Genomic DNA, 15324 nt, shown 5'->3' with positions numbered 1-15324 from the left:
CTCAACCTGAGCTTCTGCAGCCACCTGTGGGAGCCCATCAAGGAACTGCTGTGTCACTGTTTTATCCTCTTTGTTCTCACACTTGTAGAGCTCAGCATAGAACTCTACTGCCCTCTTTCTAATTTCACTAGGGCTAGTGAGCTCCTGTCCAACAGCTGATTTGAGGCAATTAAGAATTATTCTTTGTCCATTCTTTTTCTCTAAACCAAAGAAAGATTTGGATGAGGCCTCCATTTCAGAGATTCCCTGAAACGTACTTCTCACCAATGCCCCCTGTGCTCTGATACCCAGCAGGTCTGCCAATGCAGCTCTTGTCCTCTTGAGGGCCTGAGGATGGCCTCGATCTCCTGTGGTCACAACCAACGTCAGGAGTTCCACTATTTCAGTCTCTAGGGCTTTCATTGATCTGGTGATATCCCTGGTGACATTCCTCGTGTATTGATTACAGAATTGTTGAATCTGGGTTTTCCCTATATCCCGCCACTGTTGAAGGGATACAAAACTGGCCGTTTGAGACCTCCACCTCTCCTATAAAAAAACTACAACATTTCCTGAAGTGAGCATCACTCAATAAAGTTATAGTAAAATGCCATAATGCGCTTTTGGGTTTTACAGCGTTAATGAACACCACCTCTGTTATTAAACAATGATCAGAATATCCCACTGGGGTTATCACATATGGGTGGTCCTCTGTAGCTCAATTGGTAGAGCGTGGCGCTTGTAACGCCAGGGTAGTGGGTTCGATCCCCGGGACCACCCATACGTAAAAATGTATGCACACATGACTTGTCGCTTTGGATAAAAGTGTCTGCTAAATGGCATATATAAAAAAAAAAAAAATTTTTTTGTCATTTAGCAGACGCTCTTATCCAGAGCGACTTACAGTTAGTGAGTGCATACATTATTTAATTTTTCATACTGGCCCCCCGTGGGAAGGAACCCACAACCCTGGCGTTGCAAACTCTATTATGCTCTATTATGCTCTATTAATTATTATTATCACACTTGATTTACAGACCTGAGATTGATGCTCAAAACAATCCAACCTATCTAACCTGGCCATAGAGATGGTGTTCTCTCTCACATGGGTCCAGGTGTACTGTCTCGTGCCTCCATGTTGACTACGCCAAATATCACACAGTTCATGTGTTACAATGAGGCGTTTTAAAAAAGTCCTTGAGGCTATATGAGGTTCTTTGCGATTTCTATCTAAATCACTGACTGTGCAGTTAAAATCCCCAGCAATAAATAAATAATCTTCAGTATTACATTTCTCAATGGTATTTGATAATGTCTCTAAAAAACATACCCTCTCAACTGCCACCACAACTGAACTCTTTCATTTCCTTTAGAATTTACATCACTTGTCACTATTGTGACCACTTTCTTGAGTCTAGCAATTTCAGGGCTTGTCAAACCTCCATCCGGTAATTCTTTACATCAGAAACTTTGCTGATTCAATAAACAACAACAATAAACAATTCCCTTTCAGGAAAAAATATGTTACTTTATAATCCTGCATATATTTCTTCCCTTTTGTCAACTTCAGAAACTGACGTACCTTCTCAATCCCATACCTCCCTTCCACCCCATTTATCTCACTATTTTGTTGTGACGCGTCAGATGACTCACTCTCGCTATACTCCCCAGAAGAAAACTCCACCATCTCCACCATCTCTACAACCTGTTTATCTTCAACTGATTTATCAATCTCTACCTTCCTCTTGGAATTAGACCCTTCATCACCCCTTAAATTCTTCCTCTTACTCCTCGGTACTTTGAAAACAGCTGCTTCCTTTTCCATTATTTCAATCTCCTCTTGACCTCCAATTTCATTTTCCAGCACCACCTCAGCGACCGCAGTCACAATCACACCGGCTGTTTCCCCTCCGTCTTTGTTCTGATCTACCACAATTGCCCCCGTAGCCTCACTGCTTTCCTTTCCTACTTTTCCAACCACATCTGCCCACCTTCTCCCTTCCCCTGAACTCTTAGCATGTTCATCCCTTCGCGGTGGTGCATTAGCTGCACCAGCACTAGAGCTGCTATCGGGCTCTGGGCGCTCGTTCTCGGGACAATAACGTACCAAATGCCCCTCTCTTCCACAGCCAAAGCATTTCATTGATTCAGTAGAGGCATAGAAGACATAATAAAATCCATCAATCTTAAAACTGAATGCTAAATTCAGTTCGTGAGTGTCCTTCTTTAAAATCATATGCACTTGTCTCCTATGAGACACGACATGTTTCAGCAAAGGAGATTTGCATCCAAAAAAGAACCTTCTTTATTGTAGATACAAGTTGACCATGACGAGATAACTCTCGCTCCAACACTTCATCTCTAACAAATGGTGGCACGTTAGAAAGTATAACTTTCTTCGCCGGATTCATAAGCGGGTAGGTTTGCCCACTGACAAAGAAATGATCAGTCTATAATTTGAATGGTAGGTTTATTTGAACAGTTAGAGACAGAATAACAACAAAAAAATCCAGAAAAACGCATGTCAAAAATTGTATAAATTGATTTGCATTTTAATGAGGGAAATAAGTATTTGACCCTCTCTCAATCAGAAAGATTTCTGTCTCCCAGGTGTCTTTTATACAGGTAATGAGCTGGGATTAGGCGCACACTCTTAAAGGGAGGGCTCCTAATCTCAGCTTGTTACCTGTATAAAAGACACCTGTCGACAGAAGCAATCAATCAATCAGATTCCAAACTCTCCACCATGGCCAAGACCAAAGAGCTCTCCAAGGATATCAGGGACAAGATTGTAGCCCATCTCCAAGCAGCTTGGTGAGAAGGTGACAACAGTTGGTGCGATTATTCGCAAATGGAAGAAACACAAAATAACTGTAAATCTCCCTCGGCCTGGGGCTCCATGCAAGATCTCACCTCGTGGAGTTGCAATGATCATGAGAACGTTGAGGAATCAGCCCAGAACTACACGGGAGGATCTTGTCAATGATCTCAAGTCAGCTGGGACCATAGTCACCAAGAAAACAATTGGTAACACACTACGCCGTGAAGGACTGAAATCCTGCAGCACCCGCAAGGTCCCCCTGCTCAAGAAAGCACATATACAGGGCCGTCTGAAGTTTGCCAATGAAGATCTGAATGATTCAGAGGAGAACTGGGTCAAAGTGTTGTGGTCAGATGAGACCAAAATGGAGCTCTTTGGCATCAACTCAACTCGCCGTGTTTGGAGGAGGAGGAATGCTGCCTATGACCCCAAGGACAACAACCCCACCGTCAAACATGGAGGTGGAAACATTATGCTTTGGGGGTGTTTTTCTGCTAAGGGGACAGGACAACTTCACCGCATCAAAGGGACGATGGACGGGGCCATGTACCGTCAAATCTTGGGTGAGAACCTCCTTCCCTCAGCCAGGGCATTGAAAATGGGTCGTGGATGGGTATTCCAGCATGACAATGACCCAAAACACATGGCCAGGGCAACAAAGGAGTGGCTCAAGAAGAAGCACATTAAGGTCCTGGAGTGGCCTAGCCAGTCTCCAGACCTTAATCCCATAGAAAATCTGTGGAGGGAGCTGAAGGTTCGAGTTGCCAAATGTCAGCCTCGAAACCTTAATGACTTGGAGAAGATATGCAAAGAGGAGTGGGACAAAATCCCTCCTGAGATGTGTGCAAACCTGGTGGCCAACTACAAGAAACATCTGACCTCTGTGATTGCCAACAAGGGTTTTGCCACCAAGTACTAAGTCATGTTTTGCAGAGGGGTCAATTACTTATTTCCCTCATTAAAATGCAAATCAATTTATAACATTTTTGACATGCGTTTTTCTGGATTTTTTTTGTTGTTATTCTGTCTCTCACTGTTCAAATAAACCTACCATTAAAATTATCGACTGATCATGTCTTTGTCAGTGGGCAAACTTACAAAATCAGCAGGGGATCAAATACTTATTTCCCTCACTGTATATATATATACACACACCGAAACCCAATAGATTGAAAAAAAATCCATTCGCTCTCACAATCACTCCTGCTTCACGACTCACTCCTAGCATGCACTCCGACGAGAGAGAGAGAGAGAGATTAATAGAGAGTGGGAGGGAGAGAAAGAGATACTGAGAGAGACAGAAAGAGACAGAGAGAGAGACAGAGAGAGGAAGAGAGTAATAGAGAGTGGGAGAGACGGAGAGAGACAGAGAGAGAGACCGAGAGAGGTACAAACAGATATGCACTTTCTCCATTACTGTGATAAATATTCCTCACCAAGAGATTCATTATTCACAGATATTACTACATTCATTCCAAATTTTAATTTATTAAACCCAGGGGAAAAACAAAAAATAGTCATGGGCTAAGGAGCAACGTGTTCCAAAAGAGGTTCCAAAAGAATAAAAACATTTATTCACTCTCTCTTCCTCTCTCTCTCTTCCTCTCTCTCTCTCTCTCTCTCTCTCTCTCTCTCTCTCTCTCTCTCTCTCTCTCTCTCTCTCTCTCTCTTCCTCTCTATATCTTCCTTTCTCTTTAGGTCTCTCTCTCGCTCCTTCTCCACTTTGTTCCTCTTTTTCAATCTCTTTGCTCTCTGTCTGTCCATCTGGGAGAGAGTGAGGGAAAGGAGGTTAGCGTTGTGTTGTCGCTAGGCTAATCGATAGCGCAGAACGTTCTCTGCCTCGCCGTTGCCATGCTTGTTTCCTTGGCAACAGTTTTTCAAATCCATTCTCTGTCTCGGTCTCTCTCCATTTTTCTTTCTTTCTTTCTTTCTTTCTTTCTCTTTTCTCTCGCTCTCTTCCTTGCGGTCTCTTTCTCCATATATCTCCATCTCTCTCTTCGGTATGATGCAACGCCACCACGTGTAGTGTCAGAAGTTACAGTAGACACTAGGTTAGAGGGTTTAGTGTGTAGTGTGAGGATGTGAGACAGATATGAACAGGCTCCTGTTAATGTAGTGTGAAAATAAAGGATCGCTGGCTTCCAGACTGAGAAGATGTGTCCTTGCCTCTGTCCTTGTTCACTCCTTCCCCTTGAAAGGGATCATCCCTGTAATGTAACCTAAGGGGAAGTGAGGAGTGTGAAATGGATGTAGTTGAAGGTTGAATGTCTCATGGATTTGAGTGGAGCTGCATGCAGCTGCATGCATTTATATAAACAATGGTGTACAATTCTATCCATCACTGCAGCTAGCAATAAATGCTATGCTTCTACTTTCCTATCAATGTATTCACAGACATGTTCAACCTTCTATAGTTTCTTTTTCACACTTTCCAGCTTAACCTGCATAATAATAATAATAATAATAATAATAATAATAATAATAATAATCTCACGTTATGCAGACAAAAACTACTGTACTTTATGCTAACCTCTCTCTCTCTCTCTCTCCGCCCCTCTCTCTCCCTCTCTCTCTATCTCTCGCTCTCTCTCTCCCTCTCCCCCTCTCTCTCTCCCTCACTCTCTCTCTCCCCCCCTCTCTCTCTCCCCCCTCTCTCCCCCTCTCTCTCCCCTCTCTCTCTCTCCCCCTCACCCTCCCTCTCTCTCCCCCTCACCTCCCTCTCTCCCCCTCTCTCTCTCTCCCCCTCCCTCTCTCTCTCCCCCTCTCTCTCCTCTCCCCCCCTCCCTCTCCCTCTCTCTCTCTCTCCCCCTCCCCCTCTCTCTCCCCTCCCCCTCTCTCTCTCCCCCCCCCTCCTCTCTCCTCCCCTCCCTCTCTCTCTCCCCCTCCCTCTCTCTCTCCCTCTCTCCCTCTCTCTCTCTCTGTCTCTCTCTCTCTCCCTCTCTCTCTCTCTCTCTCCTCTCCTCTCTCTCTCTCCCTCTCTCTCCCTCTCTCTCTCTCTCCCTCTCTCTCTCTCGCTCTCTCTCTCTCTCTCTCTCTCTCTCGCTCTCTCTCTGCTCTCTCTAGGTGGTGGAAGCTGATGCTGTAGTGTGGGTGTTGAGCTGAGAGGCCCTGGTTGATGCAGTGAAGAGCTCTATCAGGACAAACGAGAAGCGAAGGTAAGAACGAGAGAGGAAAGGAAGGAGGGGGAATGAAAGGGACTACCACAGCTGAGAACAAGATACCATGTAGACCTAGCATATGGGCAGAAAGAGGGAGGGAGGGAGAGAGTGCGAGCAGTGGCAGCTTCCTGTACTGTACAGTAACTACTGAATGGTTAAATTCACAGACCAATGCTTCCCACACTATGCTTAGATACAGAGACGGAACACAGACCAATGCTTCCCACACTATGCTTAGATACAGAGACGGAACACAGACCAATGCTTCCCACACTATGCTTAGATACAGAGACGGAACACAGACCAATGCTTCCCACACTATGCTTAGATACAGAGACGGAACACAGACCAATGCTTCCCACACTATGCTTAGATACAGAGACGGAACACAGACCAATGCTTCCCACACTATGCTTAGATACAGAGACGGAACACAGACCAATGCTTCCCACACTATGCTTAGATACAGAGACGGAACACAGACCAATGCTTCCCACACTATGCTTAGATACAGAGACGGAACACAGACCAATGCTTCCCACACTATGCTTAGATACAGAGACGGAACACAGACCAATGCTTCCCACACTATGCTTAGATACAGAGACGGAACACAGACCAATGCTTCCCACACTATGCTTAGATACAGAGACGGAACACAGACCAATGCCTTCCCACACTATGCTTAGATACAGAGACGGAACACAGACCAATGCTTCCCACACTATGCTTAGATACAGAGACGGAACACAGACCAATGCTTCCCACACTATGCTTAGATACAGAGACGGAACACAGACCAATGCTTCCCACACTATGCTTAGATACAGAGACGGAACACAGACCAATGCTTCCCACACTATGCTTAGATACAGAGACGGAACACAGACCAGTGCTTCCCACACTATGCTTAGATACAGAGACGGAACACAGACCAATGCTTCCCACACTATGCTTAGATACAGAGACGGAACACAGACCAATGCTTCCCACACTATGCTTAGATACAGAGACGGAACACAGACCAATGCTTCCCACACTATGCTTAGATACAGAGACGGAACACAGACCAGTGCTTCCCACACTATGCTTAGATACAGAGACGGAACACAGACCAATGCTTCCCACACTATGCTTAGATACAGAGACGGAACACAGACCAATGTTTCCCACACTATGCTTAGATACAGAGACGGAACACAGACCAATGCTTCCCACACTATGCTTAGATACAGAGACGGAACACAGACCAATGCTTCCCACACTATGCTTAGATACAGAGACGGAACACAGACCAATGCTTCCCACACTATGCTTAGATACAGAGACGGAACACAGACCAATGCTTCCCACACTATGCTTAGATACAGAGACGGAACACAGACCAATGCTTCCCACACTATGCTTAGATACAGAGACGGAACACAGACCAATGCTTCCCACACTATGCTTAGATACAGAGACGGAACACAGACCAATGCTTCCCACACTATGCTTAGATACAGAGACGGAACACAGACCAATGCTTCCCACACTATGCTTAGATACAGAGACGGAACACAGACCAATGCTTCCCACACTATGCTTAGATACAGAGACGGAACACAGACCAATGCTTCCCACACTATGCTTAGATACAGAGACGGAACACAGACCAATGCTTCCCACACTATGCTTAGATACAGAGACGGAACACAGACCAGTGCTTCCCACACTATGCTTAGATACAGAGACGGAACACAGACCAGTGCTTCCCACACTATGCTTAGATACAGAGACGGAACACAGACCAGTGCTTCCCACACTATGCTTAGATACAGAGACGGAACACAGACCAATGCTTCCCACACTATGCTTAGATACAGAGACGGAACACAGACCAGTGCTTCCCACACTATGCTTAGATACAGAGACGGAACACAGACCAGTGCTTCCCACACTATGCTTAGATACAGAGACGGAACACAGACCAGTGCTTCCCACACTATGCTTAGATACAGAGACGGAACACAGACCAATGCTTCCCACACTATGCTTAGATACAGAGACGGAACACAGACCAATGCTTCCCACACTATGCTTAGATACAGAGACGGAACACAGACCAATGCTTCCCACACTATGCTTAGATACAGAGACGGAACACAGACCAATGCTTCCCACACTATGCTTAGATACAGAGACGGAACACAGACCAATGCTTCCCACACTATGCTTAGATACAGAGACGGAACACAGACCAATGCTTCCCACACTATGCTTAGATACAGAGACGGAACACAGACCAATGCTTCCCACACTATGCTTAGATACAGAGACGGAACACAGACCAATGCTTCCCACACTATGCTTAGATACAGAGACGGAACACAGACCAGTGCAGAAGACCACACTACCTGCAAAACAGCAGCCAATATTTATACTCTCTAAAAACAAGCAGTTGTATCATCACAGTCATTTTAGCTGCTCAAATGCAGGAGTTAAGACTTGAGAGAGGCGTGCAGGGCGTGCGTAGAAGAGAAGCACTTTGCTCTAGTTTTACGCTGGCCGACTGACTCTCAGAGGGGGGGGGGGGGTGTGTGTTCTAGACTTAATACATGTGTGCATAATTGAGTGAGTGCATATATATGCAAGAAGAGTGTTACATGTGTACTACACCATCGAGATGAATGGTATGTCTCCATGGCACCCTGAAGAGGATAAATACAACAATTCAACAATACCACCTGCCCCCTGCATAGCACAGAACAGCAGCCAACATAGGGGGGGGGGGGTGTCCCAAATAGCACACTATTCCCTTTATAGTGCACTACTTTTGAACATAGCTCTATGGGACACCCTATGGGCCCTTGGTATAAAGTAGTGCACTATAAAGGGAATAGGGTGCTATTTGGGATGCACACAGAGAGACAGTTCTGTTTATAGTGGAAAAGAGAAGTGAGGAGAATGTTAGAGGAACCCACTGTAACATCATCTGACTGACTTAGAGAGGCACTGTACACAGCTGATAAGGTGTAAGGTGTAGAGCTTAGCTAGGAGCTACAGAAGGGTTCTCAGCAGCAGAGTCTCTAAGCGAGAGACGGCCACTGGGACAGACTGACTGGGATTAACCAATTTACTAGGATATGGAATAACAGATCACGGAAGAGAAGAGGAAGGAAGGAAGAGAGGAGAGGAAAGACGGAGGTGAAGATAGCAACATTTGACTGGTGTGGAAGGAAGAGGAAAGGGAACGTAGTGAGGTAGCATGTCCCCCTACATGCTGATAGTGAGTTTGCCTTGGTCAAAAGTACTGCACTATATAGGGAATGAGGTGCCATTTGGGATGCAAGCATTGTCTTTGGGATCACCTTGGCAACACAGGAATTATGAATTCATACACAGCATATTTTATTGATAAGGAGCAGCAAGAGGGAGAAAGAGAGAAAGAAAGGGAGTGAGAGAGAGAGAGAGGCCATCACTACATAGAGAGAGAGGCCATCACTACATAGAGAGAGAGAGAGAGAGAGAGAGAGAGAGAGAGGGAGGGAGAGAATGAGAGAGAGAGGCCATCACTACATAGAGAGAGAGAGAGAGAGAGAGAGAAGCCATCACTACATAGAGAGAGAGAGAGAGAGAGAGAGAGAGAGAGGACTAGAGAGAGAGAGAGAGAGAGCCACACATAGAGAGAGAGAAATAGAGGCCATCACTACATAGAGAGAGAGAGAGAGAGAGAGGCCATCACTACATAGAGAGAGAGAGGCCATCACTACATAGAGAGAGAGAGAGAGAGAGAGGCCATCACTACATAGAGAGAGAGAGAGCCATCACTACATAGAGAGAGAGAGAGAGAGAGGCCATCACTACATAGAGAGAGAGAGAGAGAGAGAGAGAGAGAGAGGCCATCACTACATAGAGAGAGAGAGGCCATCACTATATAGAAAGAGAAATAGAGAGAGAGAGAGAGAGAGAGAGAGAGAGAGAGAGAGCGAGAGAGAGAGACACCATCACTACATATATATATATATAGAAAGAGTGAGAGAGAGGCCATCACTACATAGAGAGACAGAGAAATAGAGTGAGATAGAGGCCATCACTACATAGAGAGAGAGACCATCACTACATATATATATATATATATATATAGAAAGAGTGATATATAGAGGCCATCACTACATAGAGAGAGAGAGAGAGAGAGGCCATCACTATATAGAGAGACAAAGAGAGAGAGAGAAATAGAGTGAGAGAGAGAGAGGCCATCACTACATAGAGAGAGAGAGGCCATCACTATATAGAGAGAGATAGAGAGAAAGAGAGAGAGAGTAGAGGGAGAGTAAGAGAGAGAGAGAGAGACAGAGAGAGAGAGAGAGAGGCCATCACTACATAGAGAGAGAGAGAGAGCGAGAAAGAGAGAGAGAGTAGAGGGAGAGTAGAGAGAGAGAGAAAGAGAGAGAGAACGAGTGAGAGAGGCAATCACTACATAGAGAGAGAGAGAGAGAGAGAGAGAGAGAGAGAGAGAGAGAGAGAGAGAGAGAGAGAGAGAGAGAGAGAGACACATAGAGAGAGAGAGAGAGAGAGAGAGAGAGGAGAGAGCCATCACTACATAGAGAGAGAGAGGCCATCACTACATAGAGAGAGAGAGAGAGAGAGGCCATCACTACATAGAGAGAGAGAGAAATCGAGGCCATCACTACATAGAGAGAGAGAGAGAGAGAGGCCATCACTACATAGAGAGAGAGAGAGGCCATCACTACATAGAGAGAGAGTGAGAGAGAGGCCATCACTACATAGAGAGACAGAGAGAGAGAGGCCATCACTACATAGAGAGAGAGAGAGAGACAGATAAATAGAGTGAGATAGAGGCCATAGAGAGAGAGAGAGGCCATCACTACATAGAGAGAGAGAGAGAGGCCATCACTACATAGAGAGAGAGTGAGAGAGAGGCCATCACTACATAGAGAGAGAGAGAGAGGCCATCACTATATAGAAAGAGAAATAAGAGAGAGAGAGAGAGAGAGAGAGAGAGAGCGAGAGAGAGAGACACCATCACTACATATATATATATATAGAAAGAGTGAGAGAGAGGCCATCACTACATAGAGAGACAGAGAAATAGAGTGAGATAGAGGCCATCACTACATAGAGAGAGAGACCATCACTACATATATATATATATATATATATATATAGAAAGAGTGATATATAGAGGCCATCACTACATAGAGAGAGAGAGAGAGAGAGGCCATCACTATATAGAGAGACAAAGAGAGAGAGAGAAATAGAGTGAGAGAGAGAGGCCATCACTACATAGAGAGAGAGAGGCCATCACTATATAGAGAGATAGAGAGAGAGAGAGAGAGAGTAGAGGGAGAGTAAGAGAGAGAGAGAGAGAGAGAGAGAGAGAGAGAGGCCATCACTACATAGAGAGAGAGAGAGAGCGAGAAAGAGAGAGAGAGTAGAGGGAGAGTAGAGAGAGAGAGAAAGAGAGAGAGAACGAGTGAGAGAGGCAATCACTACATAGAGAGAGAGAGAGAGAGAGAGAGAGAGAGGGCATCGCAACATAGAGAGAGAGAGAGGCCATCACTACATAGAGAGAGAGAGAGATAAATAGAGTGAGAGAGAGGCCATCACTACATAGAGAGAGAGAGAGAGAGCGAGAGACAGAGAGAGTCTGGTGTTCATTATTGTAATGATTTGATGACTCAGCATTCTCTATCTCTCTCTCAAGTCCTGTTTTTTTCAACACTCATCTGTAGAACATTTACACCAGTGTAACGCTGTCCTTTCTCACTCCACCCCACCCACATCTGTCTCTCTCTCTCTCTCGTTCACCCTCTCTCTCTGTGCTGCATTGCAACACCCATTCTGCAGTGTAGCAGCTAAAAAGAGGAGGCCTCTGCAGGACGGTGCCATCTCATAAACTAATATAAATGTCTCTCCCAGAGAAATGGAAGTCGAAGTCGGAAGTTTACATACTTAGGTTGGAGTCATTAAAATTCGTTTTTCAACCACTCCACAAATGTCTTGTTAACAAACTATAGTTTTGGCAAGTCGGTTAGGACATCTACTTTGTGCATGACACAAGTAATTTTTCTAACAATTGTTTACAGACAGATTATTTCACAATTCCAGTGGGTCAGAAAGTTTACATACACTAAGTTGACTGTGCCTTTAAACAGCTTGGAAAATTTCAGAAAATGATGTCATGGCTTTAGAAGCTTCTGATAGGCTAATTGACAACATTTGAGTCAATTGGAGGTGTAAATGTAGATGTATTTCAAGGCCTACCTTCAAACTCAGTGCCTCTTTGCTTGACATCATGGGAAAATCCAAAGAAATCAGCCAAGACCTCAGATAACAAATTGTAGACCTCCACAAGTCTGGTTCATCCTTGGGAGCAATTTCCAAATGCCTGAAGGTACCACGTTCATCTGTACAAACAATAGTACGCAAGTATAAACACCATGGGACCACGCAGCCGTCATACCTCTCAGGAAGGAGACGCGTTCTGTCTCCTAGAGATGAACGTACTTTGGTGCGAAAAGTGCAAATCAATCCCAGAACAACAGCAAAGGACCTTGTGAAGGTGCTGGAGGAAACAGGTACAAAAGTATCTATATCCACAGTAAAACGAGTCCTATATCGACATAACCTGAAAGTCCTCTCAGCAAGGAAGAAGCCACTTCTCCAAAACCACCATAAAAAAGCCAGACTACGGTTTGCAACTGCACATGGGGACAAAGATCGTACTTTTTGGAGAAATGTCCTCTGGTCTGATGAAACAAAAATAGAACTGTTTGGCCATAATGACCATTGTTATGTTTGGAGGAAAAAGGGGATGGCTTGCAAGCCGAAGAACACCATCCCAACCGTGAAGCACGGGGGTGGCAGCATCATGCTGTGGGGGTGCTTTGCTGCAGGAGGGTCTGATGCACTTCACAAAATAGATGGCATCATGAGGAAGGAAAATTACATGGATATATTGAAGCAACATCTCAAGACATCAGTCAGGAAGTTAAAGCTTGGTCGCAAATGGGTCTTCCAAAATGGACAATTAATTTGATATTTTACCTTTATTTAACTAGGCAAGTTAGTTAAGAACAAATTCTTATTTACAATGACGGCCTACACCGGCCAAACCCGGACGACGCTGGGCCAATAGTGCACCGCCCTATGGGACTCCCAATCACGGCCGGTTGTGATACAGCCTGGAATCGAACCGGGGTCTGTAGTGACGCCTCAAGCACTGAGATGCAGTGCCTTAGACCGCGGCGCCACTCGGGAGCCCAAGCATACTTCTAAAGTTGTGGCAAAATGGCTTAAGGACAACAAAGTCAAGGTATTGGAGTGGCCTAAGGTGTATGTAGACTTCTGACCGTATATCTTAAGTTCCAAATTGCTCTTAGATCTAGAATCAGATTACCCTAGCTCCAATCCGTTGGTAGGATGAACGCATATGAGCCTGTATCAGTGATTATGGGGCAACTTTATGCTAATGTTCTATACTACTTAGTGTCCCTTTAAAATCGACTTAATATTATACTAAACTGAAAGCTGTCTGTACTGATGATGATGCTATAGTCCACATCTGCCTTCCCTCCCATGTCACCCCGCTCTTCTCTGGTCTCTTGGCCCTCCCGCCCCTATGGGAGGTCAGCTCCCGCTCAGCCCAGTCCAAGCTCTTCTCTGGTCTCTTGGCCCTCCCGCCCCTATGGGAGGTCAGCTCCCGCTCAGCCCAGTCCAAGCTCTTCTCTGGTCTCTTGGCCCTCCCGCCCCTATGGGAGGTCAGCTCCCGCTCAGCCCAGTCCAAGCTCTTCTCTGGTCTCTGGCCCTCCCGCCCCTATGGGAGTCAGCTCCCGCTCAGCCCAGTCCAAGCTCTTCTCTGGTCTCTTGGCCCTCCCGCCCCTATGGGAGGTCAGCTCCCGCTCAGCCCAGTCCAAGCTCTTCTCTGGTCTCTTGGCCCTCCCGCCCCTATGGGAGGGCAGCTCCCGCTCAGCCCAGTCCCAGCTCTTCTCTGTTCTGCCACTTCAATAGTGTAACCAGCTTCCACCTAAAGCTAGGACAGAAGAGTCCCTGCCCATCTTCCCAAAACATCTGAAACCCTACCTCTTCAAAGAGTATCTTAAATAATCCCACAGCACCCCCTCGCCACCTGCCTGATAGCTACTTTACTGAGGAAAATTGTACTTACTATGAATATGATATGTGGTTGTCCCACCTAGCTTTCTTAAGATGAATGCACTAACTGTAAGTCGCTCTGGATAAGAGCGTCCACCAAATTACTAAAATGTCAGATGTAAATGTAATTCATCCCCTCCCACCCTCTTCGTATCCCCTATTTGAAACTGAATAGCTCTTTGAAACTAAAGATCACTGTCACGGTCTGGCTTAAAATTGTGGCACTGACTGCAACAAGAGATCGCTTGCTCGCTTGATTCCATGTAATGTTTTGAAAAGAGACCGTTTGGCTGGTTGTGAAATGTACCACCTGTGTCTCACAGTCGACCTCTGTTGTTTTCAGGCGGCTTGTTGAATACACACAACACATCCTTTTAGAGCAGAGAGCAGGAGACGCAAGAAGCTCTCCGAAAGTCTTGTACATGGACAGAATAAAGAGAGGGTCTCTATAAGACGAGAACTGACAAGCTGTCAACACACAGTAGATATACTGTTAGACCTACTCTCAACACACAGTGATCTGAGAGCGGTTAGCTATATTTCGTGGGTGCCTTTTGAAAACTGTCCCAACACATGCACGTACTGTAGCATTTATATAAACAATGCACTGATTGATTGATTGATTGATTAATAGAGTTTCATTTTAACAGGGGATAAAGACAGTGGAACAACTAGTGGGGATGATGGGTCAGGAAAGGTGATTGGATTAGAGGAAGGTTAGCTTAGAATAATAAGGTCGCTACAACAATATAACATAGAAAAGTATTTCTCTGTACTGCGTGTGTCTGTACCTCTCTCCAGTCCAGGTTGGGGTTAGTTCTACTGTTTGTATATCTCTGTCCAGTCCAGGTTAGGGTTAGTTCTACTGTGTGTCTACCTCTGTCCAGTCCAGGTTAGGGTTAGTTCTACTGTTTGTCTACCTCTGTCCAGTCCAGGTTAGGGTTAGTTCTACTGTGTGTCTACCTCTGTCCAGTCCAGGTTAGGGTTAGTTCTACTGTGTGTCTACCTCTCTCCAGTCCAGGTTAGGGTTAGTTCTACTGTTTGTCTACCTCTGTCCAGTCCAGGTTAGGGTTAGTTCTACTGTTAGTCTACCTCTGTCCAGTCCAGGTTAGGGTTAGTTCTACTGTTTGTCTACCTCTGTCCAGTCCAGGTTAGGGTTAGTTCTACTGTGTGTCTACCTCTGTCCAGTCCAGGTTAGGGTTAGTTCTA

At 45.4% G+C, this 15324-nt stretch overlaps 1 protein-coding gene across 2 annotated transcripts in view; it reads left to right on the top strand.

Annotated features, from left to right (window-relative positions):
- LOC121586859 (CYFIP-related Rac1 interactor A-like) overlaps positions 1–15324 on the top strand; it is a 96671-nt gene that overhangs the window by 50118 nt on the left and 31229 nt on the right. For both annotated transcript variants that reach the window (XM_041903866.2, XM_041903867.2), the window contains exon 2: positions 5864–5955. The gene's annotated coding sequence lies outside the window, so the exon portion shown is untranslated. The remainder of the gene's footprint in view (positions 1–5863; positions 5956–15324) is intronic.

The sequence above is a fragment of the Coregonus clupeaformis genome, chromosome 17 (genome assembly GCF_020615455.1).
Source record: "Coregonus clupeaformis isolate EN_2021a chromosome 17, ASM2061545v1, whole genome shotgun sequence".
Classification (NCBI taxonomy): Eukaryota; Metazoa; Chordata; class Actinopteri; order Salmoniformes; family Salmonidae; genus Coregonus; species Coregonus clupeaformis.
This window is presented reverse-complemented; position numbering and strand designations above follow the sequence as displayed.